This window comes from Natator depressus, chromosome 27 (assembly GCF_965152275.1).
Source record: "Natator depressus isolate rNatDep1 chromosome 27, rNatDep2.hap1, whole genome shotgun sequence".
Taxonomy (NCBI): domain Eukaryota; kingdom Metazoa; phylum Chordata; order Testudines; family Cheloniidae; genus Natator; species Natator depressus.
Window position 1 is genome coordinate 6,634,461 of NC_134260.1, and position 19,435 is coordinate 6,653,895.

Sequence of the window (19,435 nt, forward strand, 5' to 3'; positions counted from 1 at the left end):
CTTGGTCTAATACGTGCAATAATCATAGGGGTACTTAATATATAATTAATTAAAAATTAACTGCTTCCCCCCAGTTATGATACAGAACAGAGATGGAAACCAGGTGCTAAAGCAACGCACGGAAGGGAGGTGAAGGACGACCTGTTTTGCATAACCCCGCCCTTCCTGAAGAATTACTGGTCCCTCCTGCGCGCTATGCGGGGTGCCGGGGCCAGGGAGGAGCGCCGATTTGCATAGTAACGCCCCTCGTGAATAATTAACCAGACCCCTCCTGGTCCGCGCGCGGCTCACCTCCAGTGCATTATACACACACACACACAGAGGCTGGGAGAGCGCGTGCGCCCTCGCTCGCGCAAGGGCGAGAGAGGGAGGGAGGCGTAGCTCGAGCTTCCTTCCTCACTCCCCCGACCCCTCCCCAAGCCGAGCGCGCGAGCCCAGAAGGGAGCCGGCGCTCGCTCTCTCGCGCGCGACTCGGGGGCGAGTTGGCTGCGCGGACGCGCGCCGGGCGGGCGCGAGGCCAGAGGCGCGAGGCGCAAAGGGGCTGCTGCTCCCTCCTTTGGGACACCGCGCGCGCGCGCCCGCCCGCCCCCTCGCGCTCTGCGGGGAGGGGATCCGGAGGAGGGGGGGTGAGCCTCGGGGTGTTTTATAATTGGGGGGGGGGGGCTGAGGTAACCGCTGCGGTGGAGCGCGAGAGCCGGTGAGGGGTAAGAACAGCCACCCTGTTCCCGGCCCGCCGCCCCGGCAGGGAAGGCTCCCGGGGGCCGTAGGGGATGTGGTGAGAGGGAGGTGCCCGGACTCGGAGAGCAGCCTCACAGCGGAGCCCGCGCTCCGCCGCCCCAGGTAAGGGCAGCGAATCCTGAGGGGGAGGCGCCGGAGCCGGGCGGGGAGGAGGGGAGGGGAGGGGAGGGGGGGGGTCTGTGTGTGTGTGTGGGGGGGGTGGGGTGTGGGGGGGGGTGGGGGGGATTAGGCGGTGTGTGTCAATGGGAGCGGGGGGGGGGAAGAGGTGCGTGGGCATCGTCGGAGGCGGGAGGGGTGCGGGGACTTGGCGGCGTAGCCATTGGGGTGGGTGTGTGTCGCGATATTCTGTGACATATCGGGCTCTGTGTGGCGACATTGGTATTGATGTGTGGCTGGAAATCGCGTCAATCACCCCCTCCCCCCACCGGGTGGGGGGGAAAGACTGTGCAGCACATGGGTGGGGGAGGAGGTTGGCGGTGCTCCCGGCGTTTTTGAGGGGGACCGGCTTAGCAGCGCAGAGAGCGGGGCAATGGCAAAGACAGGGGCTGATATGACTGAGCCTGGGTCAGTCATGCTGGGGGTGCGTTGATAACTGGGTTGAAATGATATTGACAAGGACCGCATTGTTCGCACCTATGGGAGTGACGCTACTGGCGACCAGATCCATCAGTGAGCCCATGGGGGTGGGTAAATGGTACACGCACACAGAGTTGTATTAATAGGGACTGGTTCAAAAATACCTTTATAGTGTGGTATTGACAGCGAATTGATCACATGGGGGCTGGATCCCTTCTACCAATATAAAGAGGGACTGTCAATTCCACAGATACTGCATCTCTTGTATGGAGACTGGCTCAATATGTTATGAGGACCAGTAGTACCAGTTCTGACAAATAGATGGCTACTGGATCAGTGATATCAATTTGTAATCAATAATTTGAAGCTTACATTAATAATTAGTGGTTATTTATATATTTAAGTAGTGTAGTAAGTGTTAGGCTAATAAGATTAATTTACTAAAATGGTATCAATAAGAACATTTTTTTTCAATTAAAATATCAGCTAAATGTCCTTAAAACAACAGATTGAATGGGTATAAGGTTGGTCTTTAATGATATACATTTATTTTAAAGGCTGATAGGTTTAACCATAATGATACAATGAGAGAAACCTCCCCTTAAGCAAGGAGGAAAAATAAAGACAAAGGGGAAAAAAAGTGGCTGTCAGAAGATGGTGTATTTTATTTCCAGAGACTTTGCTGCTGCAGAGACAATTCACATTAAAACAACATACACAAAAAAGCTGTTACTTGTGTGCTATGCAAGGAAAACAAAGGTTAAATATCTTCCTTTCCTACCCTTCCAACAGTGTGAATAAAGATAAAAAGTATGGAGCAAATTGAGAAATACAGCAGAATTTTTTTTTATTACTGATGTTCTTGGGTTGATTGTTGGAGGCTAAAATGTAAAAAGAAATGAGATATGAGGCAGTTTCTATTACATGTTTGTTTTACCAGGGAAAAAGAGGGTCTAACACCCATTTCTGAGTGGAAGTTCAGGAAGAAATGTAATATGGTAATCCAGCTGTGAGGGAACTGTATGTTTGTGTTTTTTTACACAGGTAAAAATAACTAGTATAAGGAAAATGAAACAAAATATGCTGACCAAATATTTTTGATCTGGTGGAGTTCAGTAATAGTAGCTGAAATGGTTAATTAATACTCTTTGGGAAGTGGAACATAGATATGTGTCTGTTCAGTGTATTGTAGCAAGGATGAAATTGAGTGAGGGGGAGAACAACAACATGGAAAGATGTCCATGGAATCCTGCTTGCAGCATTTCCCAGGTGGAGCCTGGAACGATGGATCTGAAGCACTAGAGTTTGGATGAAAAATGAAAGGAAAACCATAAACCTTCAAAAAAAAAATCTCCTAAAGTGAAAATGTAAAGACAAGCGAATAAAATGAGTGCATTTTGCCAAGAACATCTGTTTTTAAGAGAATTGCGAGTTATATCCACACTAGAATTTCTTACTAGAGTGACAAAAGACACCACACCACTGCGTGTGTGTGTGTATAAAATGAAATGTAAGATTTATAGGCAAGTCAATTATAAAGCTGTTTTATATTGGCTGTTGTGGTTTGGAATAATCAGAATCCCAATATATGGCAAATTTTGGGCTTGTGAATGAGGGTTTCTGGAAAGAGTGGAGTGGTAATGCCTGAGTAAAGGGTCCTTGAGCTATCTTATTTGCTGTAGATAGGGTGTCTTGGGGGCTGGTGACAAGCACACTATGCAGTACTCTACTCTTTATTGCTGCTCCTAAAAGAGCCTCAGTAAATAATACTGCATTTGCTTCCCTTACTACCAGACACCAAAGGCAACATATACACAAGAAGCTATACACACTCTCAAAACTTGTCATCCACACTCCACGTAGCGCTCAGAGGAGTGCTGTAGCCTGCTCTTCAGGGTGCAAGGAAGGTTAGAATTTTGCGTGTAAAAAAATTAATTTATTATTACTACTTTCCTGTACAATGTTCTATATATGATAGTGAAGTTGAGTTAATACAGTGCTTAGAAAATAAATGCAATACCTTTAGTGACTGCTTGGCTTTCCCTCTATAGCCATTCCTGTCTGCCTTTTTGCCTTCCATATTTTGCATTTGCTACCACTAGAACTCATGACATTGTCTTTTTAAGTGATTGATGTACTGTGAACCAGGTTACAATGGATCTCATATTTCTGTAAATGAGTATTAAATACACCCAATTAGAGCCTTTTAAAGTTTCAGATTACTAGGAAATAAGTGGTGTATAGCTTTTGAATAATGAGCCATACACATTACTGTGGCTAAAGGTCCGTCAATATGTCCACTATATTCAATGAAGTTTTTCTAAAGTAAGGTCTCTATTCTGCAAAAACTTACAAACATATTTAACGTTGTGTGTGCAAATACATCCATTGAAGTCAACGCGACTACTTGTGTGTTTAAAAGCAGCAGTTTTCCACCTGTGGTTCGTGGACCCCTGGGGGTCCGCAGACTATGCATAAGATTTCCAAAGGGGTCTGCATGTGCATTTGAAATTTTTTAGGGGTCTGAAAATGAAAAAAGGTTGCTTTTAAATCCCTCAAAGGGTGTAAGTGTTGTTTTTTCTTTTGCAAAACAGGTTTTGGGTTTAAATTTTCAGAGTAATACAGGAGGAGTTAACTGTGTGACTTTTATTAGCATCAAAGAGAGCTGAGTGGCTAAATCCATTCCCAAAAAGAAAAGGAGTACTTGTGGCACCTTAGAGACTAACAATCCATTCCTAAAGCTTTGAAAATGTATCCTTAAGTATCACCTTAATGTGTGCGGTAACCTGCCTTTCCATAACAGTGTGTATTGCTTATGCTCAGTGTGGTATCCAGAATACTCAAACTCCACAGTGTTACTGATACTATGGTTTATAACCATTATGATAAAATTTATCATTTTTCCCGAGATTGTGTCCCATCTTTTGATGTTTTTATTTAAAAAAAAGGAATGTATAAAAACTTCTTTAAAAGTGCTATTTAAAGGCCTAAGAGCAACATAGTCATGCCAGGCCAGGTGTTGAATCATTGAAGTCAGTGGGAGCAAGATTGAGCCCACAGAGCTAGGTTCTGTCTTTTGCAAATTATTAGGCTTTCATCTTGCAAACACAGAAATGCTTCAGATATGTGTGTAGACTCACGGAAGTCAATATGTAAAATTAACTACTTATGTAAATGTTTGCAGGATTGGGGCCTTATAAAATAGGTTGTGAAGCTGTAGCATATTATGAACTTGTTAGAGCTTGTTTAAAAAGTTTATAAAATAATCACATCATATGGAGCTGTCCTGGTCTTTTTCCTTTTGTGATCTTTTAATAAAATTTGTTTTGTTTTTTTGGAAAAAAAAACAAACAAACCCAAATCAACCACTTTAAATATGAAATCTACATTGGATTCATATGAAGGAAGAGGGAGAAATGAGAGGACCCAGGTGCCCATGCAGAACCCCATTGAATACAGTGGGACTCCATGTCACAATGATCTGATTTCAGGACCAGGATCTTATGTCTCAATTTTGTTGATTACTCCTGGGAGGTCTTCTGCACCAAAAAATTAAAAATTTTGCGTGCAATATTTTAAAATTCTGCATATTTTATTTGTCAAAATAATACAAGATACTCATGCAAGATTCAATTATTTTGGTAATGTATTTCAAAATACCTGTCAGCAAGTATGTCTGTAACAATATGGACGACAAAAAAATTAGGAAATGTTTTTTGACAAATAGATTCCTTACTAGTCATATTACTACAGAACTTTGAGTAATAATTAATTTAAACTACAATGCAGAAACGTATTTCCTGCACTCCTCAGAAGCAGTTCAAAGGCTTGGGGGAATCGGGCATAATGGAGGAGCTGAGGAAAAGGGAAGTAATTGTAGTGAAGGAGCATGGGTGTGAACTGGGAGAGTTATTGGATGTGGGTTGGAGAAGTATGGAACAGTTTTTTTTTTTTTTTTTTTTTTTTTTGACTGACCCCTAGACTCTCACATTCAGTCAGGCACATCTGCCCCTATCCCCTTGTGTCCCTGCACCCTCAATCCCATTCAGCCCCTGCCCCAGACTGTCCCCTCCACACTAGCTCTTTTGAACCCCAGTCTATGACCCTCAGCAGCCTCATGTGCCCTACATTGTCCATCCATCTGTATGCCATGCCACATCCCCTGGCCTCCTGGGCAGGGTGCTGTGAGGAACGCAGCCTCTTCTCTTCCCTATCCACAGCTGGGGCTGCTTCCAACCAGGAATGGCTGCTCTCTGTTCCGGTGCCACAGCAGCTGCTGGTGGGTGAAAGACTTAACTGCAGCACTTTTCTGGATGAATGTATTTTCTGCAGAGAAAATTTTTTTTCTGTGTGGGACATGAACTCTGCGCATGTGCAGTAGTGCAGAATTCACCCAGGCGTAATTGGCTTATAAGCCAGAAGAGAATCCAATTTGCTCTTCTAGAGCTATATTAGACATATAATTCTAATGGAAGAACAATGCTGGTTTTACTGGGTCTTGTGACAAATTTCTGTGTGTTCAAGCGATACTATGAAGTTATTTTTTTTAAAATAAAGAAATCTTTAATTTTTAAAACCTCTTGTTTGCAATACTTTTTTAGAAGACTTATAGTTTAAAATACTTCACTAGCTACTTTGGCTTTCTATTTGGCCAGCATTTATTATTGCATGTTTCTAATGCAGCTTGAAATAAACATGTTTCTTTTTATGCTGGTAGACAAACAAACACTGAGTATAGTGTGTTTTTAAAATCAAATTTTAATGTATAAATCTTTAAGAAAACAGACTTTATAGTCTTGCACTCTCCTCAATAATGGTCTAAAAATAAAATTAAATACCTCTAACTTAGAAGCCACTTGGTTTTTGTGCCACATTTGAGAGAGTGCATAATTTCAGTGGAATGAATATTCCACTCCTAGGAATATAGTCGACTACTATAGATTCAGCAGAATGTACTGGTTTTGTGTATGTTCTACATAAAGCAAGCCTTTGTTTAAAATCCACCACCACAGTAAGACATTTGATATTAAAAAGGATATTTTGGCTCTTGAAGAGAGAGGGATTTCCTACCAGATAGGCTATATTTTGGCCCTTAAACATTTGACAGTGCCTCCCCTCCTCCCTCTTTTCCCCTGCTACTTGTTGGCAAGGCTCTGAAAATTCAGAAGCATCGTTTTACCAAATGAGTAGCAACCGCAAGCAGTGACCTGTAGGTCCTGATCTTGCCTAGATGTACGCACCTACTTAACTTTTAAGCACGAGTAATCCTGTTGAGTTCAGTGGGACTGCTCATGTGCATATAGTTATGTACATGCATACATCTTGGGACCTTAGTTCTGAATAGGAATGATATTGTGTGAGCTAATGGCTGGGGAATTATGTAATAGAGTAGTATACGTTCTCAAATTGATAAAAGTAATGAAAAAATATAAGATGAATCATGCTTGTTGACATTCCAGTTATTACTATCCAGTAGTTGTCACTTATTCACTGTTTATGGGAAGGACAAATTTTTGGCTGAAAGACTGTGGTTTAGAGTAGACTAGTGGTATTGTGGTGTCAGGGCTGAAGTTAAAATTGATAGTCAATGTTGAGTTGAAAGGGTGTTTTATAGTACAATCCTTTATTCATAATTTCTAAGATTGGGAGTAATTTGTTACACACTGCTATTCTGTTCATATTTAATAAGGAATAATTAGATAAAATGGCATAAATCCAAAACTAGGGTCCAATCCTGGAAGCTCTGGTTTATGTGAATAATCTTTATTTTGCACCACAAGTAGTCCCATTGTTGTAAACTAATTTCACATCAACTATCAAAGAACCATTTGATTAGGATTTTTGATTACACTGTGTTGGGCCATATTAGAGCTACTATATTAGCTCTTTCTGTTGATGCCAGTTTATAACTGTAAGAGCAAATAATGTGTATCTTCTCTTTGAATTGTCCTCCAAGCGAGTGGAAGGGTGGATGCAAACTTCCTTCCTACTCTATCTTCAAGTTCTGTAAGGGCTGAAAGGAGGAATAGTAGTGACATCCTAAATCTGTGTTCTTCCCCCGCCCCCAGTGGAAGACAAAATTATGAAAACTCTATGAAGTGAACTTAATGGAGTATTTCTTCCTCCCAGATTTCTGTGAAAGGGGGCAGTATGGTCCTCAGTCATTAGTGAAAATTAGTGAGTTTCTGTTGTAGCGCTTCTGCAACTTCAGCATTGCTGTGAAGTTTTTATGTTGAGGTATATAGCTTACTCAAAGCATTCCGGTGAATGGTTGGTCAAAAGAATCTGCCATATTTATCCATAGAAGAAAAGAGGCCCAGGCTTCTACTGCAGTGTGGGTGAGCTACATAGATACTGCAGCCTGGAGAGGTTTAGGGACCTGGAATAAGACAAGCCAAGACAAAAGGAGTTGTTTTCTCCAATAGCTCAGTGGAGGATCACAGAAAAAATCCTTGTGGAATTTCAAGGACAAAAAATGTTGTTTTTAAAAACTGAACTTCGGTATATTGTGAGAGGGATGCTTCAGACCACAGAAACTGCCTGTACACAGCCAGGTTAATCGCAGTGAAAGAAGTGCAGAGACAATGGTAAGTTAAAAATCACAGCTGGTCCTCCCCCCCACCTCCAAATTGTGGAACAACTTGGGCTTGGGCTGTCAGTTCAATGTTTTCAGGCAGCTTTTTACACTATTGAGTGGTTTCAGAGTGTTGTAGTTACAGGGCTGGCATCATAACGTTCTTATTTTTAACAAACAAGAATGCCTGAGCAAAAATGTGTACCTTTCCAGGAAACATTCACTTTTAAATTCTTTTTTTACTGTTTGCATTTCCCAGTCTCTATTTTCAAGTCCACATGGGGGGTGGATGCGGGGACACAAAGGTGCTGGTATACATCTGCCATTGGTGGATACATGCTGCTACCCAGGGCTTGTAATAACTTTTGCACTGGTTCATAGAATAGAAGTCCTTTCCACTCCTATATTAATAAACATTAAATTGGAGCCAGAAACTTACCAGACTCTGGGGCAGCTTCAGCCTTTTTTGTTTCTGCTGCTATTTCCACAGTGAGCCATTCCTCGGGGTGGCATCCAAAAGCTCCTCCAAGTACAGCCTCAGGACATGCTGCAGTTGCTCCTGCAGCAAAACCTTCTCTGCAACCAGAGTCATAGAATCATCATCATGCCAAACTAGCTTGATTTCCTTCTTTGACAGGGTAACTGATCTGGTGGATCGGGGAATGCGGTGGACATAATATGTCTGAACTTCACCAATGCTTTTGACACAGTCCCACATGACATTCTAGAGAAATGCGGGCTCGACAGAACTACCATTAAGTGAATACACAGTTAGTTAAACAACTGCAAACAAAGAGCAATCCCACGACATTCCATTAATTGTTAGAGGGAGTTCTCAAGGGGTTCCACAAGGATCTGTTCTCAGTGTGGTGGTGTTTAACATAGAATCATAGAACTGGAAGGGGCCTTGAGAGGTCATCTAGCCCACTCCCCTGCACTCGTGTCAGGACTAATTATCTAGACCATTCCTGACAGGTGTTTGTTTAGTCTGCTCTTAAAAGTCTCCAGTGATGAAGATTCAACAACCTCTGTAGGCAATTTATTCCAGTGCTTAACCACCCTGGTTTTTCCTAATGTCCAACCTAAACCTCAGTTTAAACCCATTGCTGCAATTTAAATCCATTGCTTCTTGTCCTATCCTCAGAGGTTAAGAAAAACAATTTTTCTTCCTCCTCCTTGTAACAACCTTTTCCATACTTGAAAACTGTTATCATGTCCCCTCTCAGTCTTCTTGTTTACAGACTAAACAAACTCAATTTTTTTCAGTCTTCCCTCATAGGTCATGTTTTCTAGACCTTTAATCATTTTTGTTGCTCTTTTCTGGACTCTCTCCAATTTGTCCACATCCTTCCTGAAATGTGGCACCCAGAAGTGGATACAGTACTCCAGTTGAGGCCTAATCAGTGCAGAGTAGAGCAGAAGAATTACTTCTCGTGCTTGCTTACAACACTCCTGCTAATACATCCCAGAATGATATTAGCTTTTTTTGCAACAGCATTATACTATTGACTCATATTTTGCTCGTGGTCCATTATGACCTCCAGATCCCTTTTCGCAGTACTCCTTCCTAGGCAGTCATTTCCCATTTTGTATGTGTGCAACTGATTAATCCTTCCTAAGTAGAGTACTTTGCATTTGCCCTTATTGAATTTCATCCTATTTACTTCAGACCATTTCTCCAGTTTATCCAGATCATTTTGAATTTTAATCCTATCCTCCAAAGCACTTGCAACCCCTTCCAGCTTGGTGTCGTCTGCAAACTTTATAAGTGTGCTGTTATCTAAATCATTGATGAAGATATTGAACAGAACCGGACCCAGAACTGATCCCTGCGGGACCCACTTGTTATGCCCTTCCACCAAGACTGTGAACCACTGATAACTACTCTGGGAACGGTTTTCCAACCAGTTTTGCATCCACCTTATAGTAGCTCCATCTAGGTTGAATTTCCCTAGTTTGTTTATGTGAACGTCATGTGAGACAGTATCAAAAGCCTTACTAAAGTCAAGATATACCACATCTACCGCTTCCCCCCCATCCACAGTCTTTTTACCGTGTCAAAGAAAGCTATCCGCTTCATTTGACAAGATTTGTTTTTTACAAATCCATGCTCACTGTTACTTATCACCTTATTATCTTCTGTATGTTTGAAAATTGACTGCTTAATTGTTTGTGCCATTATCTTTCTGGGTACAGAAGTTAAACTGACTGGTCTGTAATTCCCTGGGTTGTCTTTATTTCCCTTTTTATATATGGGCACTATATTTGCCCCTTTCCAGTCTTCTCGAATCTCTCCCGTCTTCCATGATTTCTCAAAGATAGTTGCTAATGGCTCAGTCAGCTCCTTGAGTATTCTAGGATGCATTTCATCAGGCCCTGGTGACTTGAAGACATGTAACTTGTCCAAATTTGGTCACCTGCCCCCTATGAACCTAGTTTAAAGCCCTCCTCACTAGGTTAGCCAGTGTTTGTCCAAATATGCTCTTCCCCTTCCTCGATAGGTGTACGCCATCTCTGCTTAGCAGTCCTTCTTCCTGGAACAGCATCCTGTGGTCAATGAAGCCGAAGCCCTCCTGGCGATACCATCGTCTCAGCCAGGCATTCACCTCCAGGAATTGATTAAATGACCTGGATGTAGATATAGAGAGCATGCTTATCAAGTTTGCAGATGACACAAAGCTGGGGGGCGGGGGGGGGGGTGTTGCCAATACTTTGGAGGGTAGAGCTAAAATTCAGAGGGATCTTGATAAATTGTAGAACTGGGCTACAGACAACTAAATGAAATTCAGCAAACACAACAGTAAGGTGCCACACTTAGGGAAGAAAAACCAAATGTACAATGCAGAATGGGGGAAAACTGGCTTGGAAGGAGCACTGCTGAGAAGGATCTGAGAGTTGTGGTAGATCACAACCTTAATATGAGTCATCAATGCGATGCTTGCAAAAAAAAGCAAATGCAGTTTTAGGTTGCATTAACAAAGGCATATCATGCAAGTCATGGGAGGTGATAGTACTGCTCTACTCGGCACTAGTTAGGCCTCAGCTGGAGTACTGTGTCCTAGTTTGGTTACCAATGTATAGAAAGGATGTAGAAAAACTGGAAAGGATCCAGAGGCAAGAACAAAGATGATCAAAGGGGTGGAATACAAGCCATATGAGCAAAGGCTGAAGGAAAAGGGAATGTTTAGTTTGGAAAAGAGGAAAGTAAGGTGGGATATGATAACGGTCTTCAGATACTTGAAAGGCTGCCATAGAAAAGATGGAGAAAAGATGTTCTCTTTTGCCACAGGGGGCAGGACAAGAAGCAGTGAGTTCAAACTACAGCATAGCTGATTTAGAATAAATCTCAGGGAAAACTTCCTAACTGTAAGAACAGTGGGACAGTGGAACATAGGTAGTTGTGGAAGTTTCTTCATTGGAGGTTTTCAGAAGGAGGCTGGATAGCTATCTATCTTTGATGGTTTAGACACAACAGATCCTGCATCTTGGCAGGGTTTAGACTGGGTGACCCTTGTGGTCCCTTCTAACATTATGATTCTGTGAAAAATGAACAGCTGCCATATGAAGAGAGATTCAAAAGACTGGGACTCTTCAACTTGGAAAAGAGACGACTAAAGGGGTATGATAGGGGGATATGATAGAGGTCTATAAAATCATGACAGGTGTGGAGAAAGTGAATAAGGATGTGTTATTTACCCCTTCACATAACTCAAGAATCGGGTTCACCTCTTGAAATTAATAGGCAGCACATTTAAAATGAACAAAAAGAAGTACTACTTCACACAATGCCTCGTCTGCCTGTGGAACTTGTTGTCAGAGGATGTTGTGTAATGTACGGAATCGTATGGCACGTGCAGTTATGCTATGCATATTTTTACAACTGTGTAATTCTGCTTAAGAATTTGTAGTACATTTTTCAAAGAGCAGTATAGTCTAATGTTTGTATTTCTAATGTATCAAATTGGGTCTACTTTTTTTGTTCATTTTTGTTAATATCTTTCATTTAGAATATTCTTATGATCAGAGGGGAATATTGATATTAGAAAATTGGGAGGCCCTCTCTCCATAGTTCTGATTTAATAGGGTATACATTTATTTTATTTTTTTCTCCTGTTCAATGAGGCAGACATGCCCCCTCCTATTATAAGTGTTTCATTAAGATGTCAGAATCTACCATCTTAGCTTTCAAAACATGATCTGGTTTGAGAAACCCAGCTTCAAATAGTTATTAGTCTAAGGGTATGTCTACATTAAAAATGCTATTGCCACAGCGCTGTAGTGTAGACATTTAGTAGGTATTCTTCCATTGCTGTAGTTAATCCACCTCTGCAAGAGGGGTTAGATATTAGAAGAATTCTTCTGTTAACCTAGCAGTGTCCACAGCGGGGTTTAGGTTGGCTTAATTATGTTGCATAGCGTGTGAAATTTTTCTCAGCCCTGAGCAATGTAGTTAAGATGACATAACTTTGTGCTGTAGACCAGCTCTGAGATATGTAGTCTCACAGCTGGAGTACTAGAGAGTGGTTGAAATCTGCATAAGCAGTTTCTCCTTGGTAACAACATTTAGCTAATCTTTGGTCTTTCGTTGCGGCATCTCTGGAGCTTTTTTGTCTTCAGGAGTGGGAATTTATTAGAAGTGGTGCCCTTAGAGTAGGAAAAATTATATGGTTGTAATTTTTGTTCTTTGAAGGTTTAAGTTTTAATAGAGTCACACTTGCCCAGCCACCTCCTCTGCAGAGATGGGGATAAATGTTTGCATTTGTTAATGCTATATTTCTTGTGGTTGGGAGGAAAAAGAACACGCCATGCTGACAGCAGTTAGCGGAGGTAGAATATACCATCTGCCCATGTGTGGGTAGTAACTGCCTCCGAAACTCTAATGATGTAGGAGTTCTTATCAGTTGTATGGTGGGATCACAGGCCAAACAATGAGGATCTGTTACAGTATACAATTTCAGAGAACAATAACCCAGGTAAGTAGTTTTCTCAACTCTTGAATATTTTTAGAAACACCAGGACATATGGTTAATAATCTGTAAAATAAATGACATTTTAAAGTGAATGTGAGTGAAAGACTGAAGGATAAATGAAGCCAGTTTTCACTTATCCAGGATGCCTGCTGGAATTGTTTCTAGACTATTTTATGAACTTTAGCAATAGCTTTCTAATACAAATCTCAGCTACTTTATTTCACGCAACATCGAAATTGAGGAAGTATTTCAAGGACAACAAAAGTGGTTATTTCTACTTACATTTGGAAAGATATTTAAATATATATAACTGTCCTAAATTCTAGAGACTATTCTATCTTAGTTAACAAGAAGTTTGTTTATTAAGGGCTCAATTGTGACACTATAATTTAAATCCAAGCAAGGGGCAGCTCACTATTACAAGTTACAGTCTCCTTCATGGTTTCCCATGACTCCAGGAAGGGCATATGCTGTAATAGGTTTATACCTCAGTTCAGGGTACACTTTCCAATGCATTGGCATAGCCAAGGATCCTTCACTCCCCACCTATCTACCTGAATGTGAGGAGGAACATAGTAGCCCTGTGAAGCGTGGAAGCGTCTTCCCCCACATCCACTGTATGCTTGTACATTGTGCAGGATGGGACACAATATGTCCCTAAATAAGGATTATTAAAATTATACTATCAACTTAAACTCAAAGTAAAAATGGAAAATTGGATGTTAAAAAATTCACAAATGGGCAAGAGGAACTCCAGGGCAATTATAGAGCTTGACATTACTTGAAATGTAGACAGTTTTAAAAATGAGTTAAAAATAATGTCAACACTATACCTGCCCTGTAGTCCCCCTTGCCAATTTTATTTGTTTTGTTGCAGTCACATTTTCTGTTTTTATTTAAATAGGTTAAAAATAACAGGTGAGAAGTATGAACTTCTGCCTCTTGCTGCCTGTTACCAATCTTTGCATTATGTAATGATCTTTTACAGTTTAAGTAATATTTTCCCTCCACTGTTTCTATGTGAAGGAACTATAAAATGGAACAGTTTCCAAAGTGCTGTTAAATGCACAAAGCAAACAAACTGAAAAAAACAAAACAGAGAACTGGTTTTGTTTCTCCAGCTTTTCAGTTACAGGAATATTAGGTGTTACTTGTAACAAAAGGAGGTAAACAGAATTTCAGACAAAAGTTTCATTATTTAATTAAATTGACAGTGCCCTTTTAAAAACTTTTATCAATTTTTTTTTAGATATTCCAGTGATCTATGATGTTGTATCTTCATAATTGTGCATAGTGCTGGTGTTCTTCAGAGAGAACTTTCATCTTTTTTGATTCTTCCCAGTAAGGATGTCTGATTTTGTATAATTTGAGACTCAAGGTGCAAAGTACCAAGCTTGATCTTTCTTTTGCAGTGTATATGCAATCAGTAGATCACCAGACTGACCATCTCTTTCAGTTACTTCAAAAACACACAAAAAATTAACAACAACAAAAAAAGTAAATGTTGACTTCCTAGGTTGGCATTGGCAATAATCTTGTTTAATTAAAATAGCCTTTACTTTCCTGAATTTCTTGAGAACACTGTTTTGTTTTCTCATTAGTAACATTTAAAAAGAGAATGTAGCTGTAGAATTGAAAGTACATAGATGGTGTATTGTAAGAATTTGACAGCAAGCAGGGACTAGAAAGTATTTCTGTATATATGATGAATGTTTTGTTTTTAGAGAATGAATGCTTTTGAATAGCTAACTTTAAAATATTGTTCATAATGAACATTTGAAAGAAGATGGGGGGGTCTTGTGTTCAATATAAGCATCTACTAATTATTTACTATAAAGATTATTGTGAACAGAGGGGAACAATTGTAACAGTTGTATGACTTTGCTGCATACACACTTGGATGCTCCTCCAGGACTCATTGAGAAAATTTATATTTATGACACTCAAGGCGCATTAAGATAGTCAGTGAGCTTTAGTGTTCTGCTCTTTTGCGACTATAATTAGAATGAAAAACTCTAAGGACTCCATGCCCGTTCTCACTTCTGCTGTAAACTAAAGACCTGATCCTGGAAATGCTTATGCACTTGCTTAACAGGTAGCAACTAACAGCAGAGTTTCTATGGGACTTTGTAGGTGTGAATTTGAGGGTGAGTTTTATCCTTTTTCCCTAGGAGTAGAAACTAGGGGGAGAAGATGACGACTATGGAGGGAGTGCTAGAAGTGACCCGAACAAGAGTAGATGAAGATGGTCTGGTTCGAAAGTTGCAAAAATGTTAATAGAATATCTAAAAGTTGTTGCTTTCAAGATTTTTTTTTCTAGTTTCACTTTTTTGAAATATCTCTAGCAGAGAAGAAATGATGCAGATAGTTGATATTCCTAGATATATTACTAATGAAACTGAGTTTCCAGGAATACCCTTTTAATTCAAACAGCTATCCAAGCCTAGCTGCGCCTCTGACTAAACCTTGCTTCTTAGTCACAATGGCAACTCTGTGACACCACACTTTTGTCCATGGCAAAAGCCGGTGGACTATAAGGTGGATAGAAAGCTGGCTAGATTGTTGGGCTCAACGGGTAGTGATCAATGACTCCATGTCTAGTTGGCAGCCGGTATCAAGCGGAGTGCCCCAAGGGTCGGTCCTGGGGCTGATTTTGTTCAATATCTTCATTAATGATCTGGAGGATGGGATGGATTGCACCCTCAGCAAGTTTGCAGATGACACTAAACTGGGAGGAGAGGTAGATACGCTGGAGGGTAGGGATAGGATACAGAGAGCCCTAGACAAATTGGAGGATTGGGCCAAAAAAATTCTGATGGGGTTCAACAAGGACAAGTGCAGAGTACTGCACTTAGGACGGAAGAATCCCCTGCACCGCTACAGACTAGGGACCGAATGGCTCGGCAGCAGTTCTGCAGAAAAGGACCTAGGGGTTACAGTGGACGAGAAGCTGGATATGAGTCAACAGTCTGCCCTTGTTGCCAAAAAGGCTAAGGGCATTTTGGGCTGTATAAATAGGGGCATTGCCAGCAGATCGAGGGACTTGATCGTTCCCCTCTATTCGACATTGGTGAGGCCTCATCTGGAGTACTGTGTCCAGTTTTGGGCCCCACACTACAAGAAGGATGTGAAAAAATTGGAAAGAGTCCAGCGGAGGGCAACAAAAATGATTAGGGGACTGGAACACATGACTTATGAGGAGAGGCTGAGGGAACTGGGATTATTTAGTCTGCGGAAGAGAAGAATGAGGGGGGATTTGATAGCGGCTTTCAAAGAGGATGGCTCTAAACTGTTCTCAGTGGTAGCAGATGACAAAGCAAGGAGTAATGGTCTCAAGTTGCAGTGGGGGAGGTTTAGGTTGGATATTAGGAAAAACTTTTTGATTAGGTGAAGCACTGGAATGCGTTAGCTAGGGAGGTGGTGGAATCTCCTTCCTTTGAGGTTTTTAAGGTCAGGCTTGACAAAGCCGTGGCTGGGATGATTTAGTTGGGGATTGGTCCTGCTTTAAGCAGGGGGTTGGACTAGATAACCTCCTGAGGTCCCTTCCAACCCTGATATTCTATGTTTCTATGTTATGGAGAGGGTTTGGTTCTTTTGATGTTCTGATTTGAAGATCCTCTACGACTGCCAATATTATGCAGTTGAAATCCCACATGTTTGATATGTGCTTTGTACAATTGTTTTCTCCAAGTAATAAAGTCTGAGTTTACTCTTCAACATCATGTGCCTGTTGACATCTGATATTGGACTTCTTGCATCTGAAACCCTTCTACTAATAGACAATTATTTAATTTCTGATAAAACCCAAATGGGAAATAAGGATAAATATTTTGTAAAATTATATTTACTATCCTCTTCTCTCAAATAAGACAGGTTTCAGAGTAACAGCCGTGTTAGTCTGTATTCGTAAAAAGAAAAAAGAAAAGGAGTACTTGTGGCACCTTAGAGACTAACTACAGCTCACTTCATCGGATGCATAGCATATTGTGGAAACTGCAGAAGACATTATATACACACAGAGACCATGAAACAAAACTTCCTCCCACCCCACTGTCCTGCTCGTAACAGCTTATCTAAAGTGATCATCAAGGGAGGGCCATTTCCAGCACAAATCCAGGTTTTCTCACCCTTCCCCCCGCCCCCCCCCCCACAGACACACATACAAACTCACTCTCCTGCCAGGAGAGTGAGTTTGTATGTGTGTCTGTGGGGGGGGGGCGGGGGGAAGGGTGAGAGAACCTGGATTTGTGCTGGAAATGGCCCTCCCTTGATGATCACTTTAGATAAGCTGTTACGAGCAGGACAGTGGGGTGGGAGGAAGTTTTGTTTCATGGTCTCTGTGTGTATATAATGTCTTCTGCAGTTTCCACAATATGCTATGCATCCGATGAAGTGAGCTAGGAGAGTGAGTTTGTATGTGTGTCTGTGGGGGGGGGGGCGGGGGGAAGGGTGAGAAAACCTGGATTTGTGCTGGAAATGGCCCTCCCTTGATGATCACTTTAGATAAGCTGTTACGAGCAGGACAGTGGGGTGGGAGGAAGTTTTGTTTCATGGTCTCTGTGTGTATATAATGTCTTCTGCAGTTTCCACAATATGCTATGCATCCGATGAAGTGAGCTGTAGCTCACGAAAGCTCATGCTCAAATAAACTGGTTAGTCTCTAAGGTGCCACAAGTACTCCTTTTCTTTTTTCTTTTCTCAAATAAGAAATGATTTAAAGTAGTAATCTCTAATTTATGTATTTGATCTGTTTTCTTGAACTAAAGATTTGGTATTTTCACTTGGTTGAATTTTAAATAGGGCAGTCAAGCGATTAAAAAAAAGAATATTTGCGATTAATCATGCTGTTAAACAATAATAGAATACCATTTATTTAAATATTTTTGGATGTTTTCTACATTTTCAGATATATTGATTTTAATTACAACACCATACAAAGTATACAGTGCTCACTTTATATTTAGTTTTATTACAAATATTTGCACTGTAATAAACAAAAGAAATAGCATTTTTAATCACCTAATACAAATACTGTAGTGCATTCTCTTTATCATGAAAGTTGAACTTACAAATGTAGAATTATGTACAAAAAATAACTGCATTCAAAAATAAAACAATGGAAAACTTTAGAACGTATGTGTCCACTCAGTCCTATTTCTGATTAAGCCAATTGCTCAGATGGACAAACAAGTTTATTTACATTTGCAGGAGATGGATTCCGCCTGCTTCTTGTTTACAGTGTCACCTGAAAGTGAGAACAGGCGTTCGCGTGGCACTGTTGTAACCGGCGTCACAAGATATTTATGTCCCAGATATGCTAAAGATTGATATGTCCCTTCATGCTTCAGTCACCATTCCTGAGGACGGGTCCATGCTGATGACGGGTTTTGCTCGATAACAATCCAAAGCAGTGCGGACCGACATATGTTCATTTTCATCGTCTGAGTCAGATGCCACCAGCAGAAGGCTTATTTTCCTTTTTGGTGGTTCGGGTTCTGTAGTTTCCGCATTGCAGTGTTGCTCTTTTAAGACTTCTGAAAGCATGCTCCACACCTCGTCCCTCTCAGATTTTGGAAGGCACTTCAGATTCTTAAACCTTGGGTTGAGTGCTGTAGCTGGCTTTAGAAATCTCACATTGGTACCTTCTTTGCGTTTTGTCAAATCTGTGGTGAAGGTGTTCTTAAAATGAACAACATGTGCTGGGTCATCACCTAAAACTGCTATAACGCAGTGGTTCTCAAACTTTAACAACCTGCAAACCCCTTTCACGAAAATATCAAATCTTGCGAACCCCGTCCTAAAAATAAATAAATCCAGGGATTTTCTCCCTTACCTGAGCATAAATTATAGAAGCAGTGATCTTGGAAATAATTTGATTTTTTTTTATGACACGCTTATTACACGCTATTTAGCAATACATTATTAATTTTATTACATTATGAAAACTGCAACCATCTTCCAAGATTTCACTTTTGTCGCTCATATCACTTCGATTAAGCCTCCTATATGTTTCATCAAAGAGTACCAGACGTGAAACAGCATGAAGATATTTAAGAAGCCAACTCAAATAAAGAATTCCTCCCACAAGCATTCGGGTCTTGAGCAGTCCAGGCAAACAACACACGACTACAACAAAGCTTAAACTTGTTCTTCATTATAATTTTAAAAACAAACACTAGCAGCCTATTTAATTTTAGAAAGCAAAAAATATCCACCTCCCTTTCCATTTCTCATAAGGAGTCTTCAAGTTTAAACCTCCTGAGTGTGATGGATGCACTTTCTTTGATCTGCATAGCTCTTGGAAGTCTGGAACCATTGGAGAAAGATAAAATCTCAGGTCTGGTTCAGCATTGAGTCTGCTTCTGTATTTGGTTTTCAGATATGCATCTGAGGAAAATACTTTCTCACATAAGTATGGTGAAAATGGTAACAAAACTATAGTAGCTTTTTCTGCCAGCAGGGGATACTCGTTTCTTAAACTCAGCCAAAAGTTGATCAGTGACAGACTTCTGAAACTCCTTTTCAGTTCGTAATCACAGGAGATCTCAATCAATTTCTCTTTTTCCTCAGTGCTCAA

At 40.8% G+C, this 19,435-nt stretch overlaps 1 protein-coding gene across 9 annotated transcripts in view; it reads left to right on the forward strand.

Annotated features, from left to right (window-relative positions):
• Positions 1–671: 671 nt before the first annotated feature.
• The window catches only part of TANC2 (tetratricopeptide repeat, ankyrin repeat and coiled-coil containing 2), a 683,096-nt gene continuing 664,332 nt past the window's right edge, over positions 672–19,435 (forward strand). For all 9 annotated transcript variants that reach the window (XM_074940790.1, XM_074940791.1, XM_074940792.1 and 6 more), the window contains exon 1: positions 672–840. The gene's annotated coding sequence lies outside the window, so the exon portion shown is untranslated. The remainder of the gene's footprint in view (positions 841–19,435) is intronic.